Source organism: Myotis davidii, unplaced genomic scaffold, assembly GCF_000327345.1.
Source record: "Myotis davidii unplaced genomic scaffold, ASM32734v1 scaffold1291, whole genome shotgun sequence".
NCBI lineage: Eukaryota > Metazoa > Chordata > Mammalia > Chiroptera > Vespertilionidae > Myotis > Myotis davidii.
In genome coordinates this window covers 25,749-27,177 of record NW_006282258.1, presented here as the reverse complement: position 1 = coordinate 27,177, position 1,429 = coordinate 25,749, and the positions used below count along the sequence as shown (strand labels likewise).

Below are 1,429 nucleotides of genomic sequence, written 5' to 3'. Positions count from 1 at the left end.
GAATTCTGTTTTGAATATTTCAAGTTTATGTTTAAATGACAGTGCCTTAAAAAATTATGCTGCATCTTTTCTCCTGTTACCTGAAAACACAATGTGTATACATATATTATGTATATTCTTACACACGTCCAGGTCATGTTTACCAGCTGGCATTCTTTCACTTAATGTGTGGGTATTTTGCATTGTGATATTTCATCAAGACATTAACACGAGTAGGAGATTGTTGATTTAAGACAAGTTTGAGATCCACTAAAATTAATTGTTGTACGTTTGTCCTCCTGGTGGCTGTGGGAGCTTCATATTTCCTTTGGACATCATTAGACGTCTTAGTTCGTGAAGTACAACTTGAACGCTATATGAATTTTGCCATTTTGCTAATACTGGTATGCTCCGCGCATCTACCGTTCCACTGGAATTATTTATTCCATGCATGTTAATTTTGGTTACAAATCTAACTGATGGAGGAGCTTCTGGGTATATAGGTCCACATTATACTGTCAGGCTATATATTCTGTTTTCATAATTTATCCTTAGAGGCCCAATAATCATGCCTGTCCACCTTGTGTCATATCTTCATCATCTTCAAAGCCTCAGCTAACTGTACCATCGCCTACTCCTTTTTGCCTTTTCTTCAAGTTCTTCCAACAAGCAAAAATTACAAGGAACTTTAACTCCTGTGGATACTGCCATCTTCTTCTGCACTCAGACACCGAAAATTTTAATTTTAATGAAATCCAGCGTATCTATTATTTCTCTTATGGATCAGTATTTTTCTAAAAGGACATTTCCAAGGTCATCTTGGTTTTCTCCTATGTTGTCTCCTAGGAGTTCTATAGTTTTGTGCGTTATGTTGAGGTCTATGACCCATTTTGAGTTCATTTTTGTGAAGGATGTAAGGTCTGTATTTTTTACCTCTCTGTATAAACATTAGATTTGGTTTGTTGATATCTGCAAGATAATTGCAGAGGCTTTGATTGGGATTGCAATAAATCTGTAAATTGATTTGAGGGGAACTGACAAACTGAAAATATTGAGTCTTCCTATTCATGAATATTTATTTAGTTCTCCTTTGGTCTCAATCACCAGAGTTTTGTTGTTCCCTCAAATAGATCTTCTATGTATTTTGTTAGATTTACACCTATTTCATTGCTCAGGTACTATTGTGAATGATATTGTGTGTTTTTAAAATCTGATCCCATTTGTCATTACTGGTATACAGAAGAGCAATTTACTTCTTCTTTTTTTAAATCTTCACCTGATGATATTTTTCCCATTGATTTTTAGAGATATTGGAAGGGCGGGGGAGAGATAGAGAGAGAGAGAGACATTGATGTGAGAGAGAGACATCAATTGGTTGCCTCCCACACACACTCTGACCTAGGGCTGGGGATCCAGTCTGCAACCCAGGTATGAGCCCTTGACTGGGATC

At 36.5% G+C, this 1,429-nt stretch overlaps 1 pseudogene; it reads right to left on the bottom strand.

Moving 5' to 3' along the window:
• Positions 1–224: 224 nt before the first annotated feature.
• Positions 225–701, bottom strand: LOC102764111 (annotated as a pseudogene).
• Between the last annotated feature and the right edge of the window lie 728 nt (positions 702–1,429).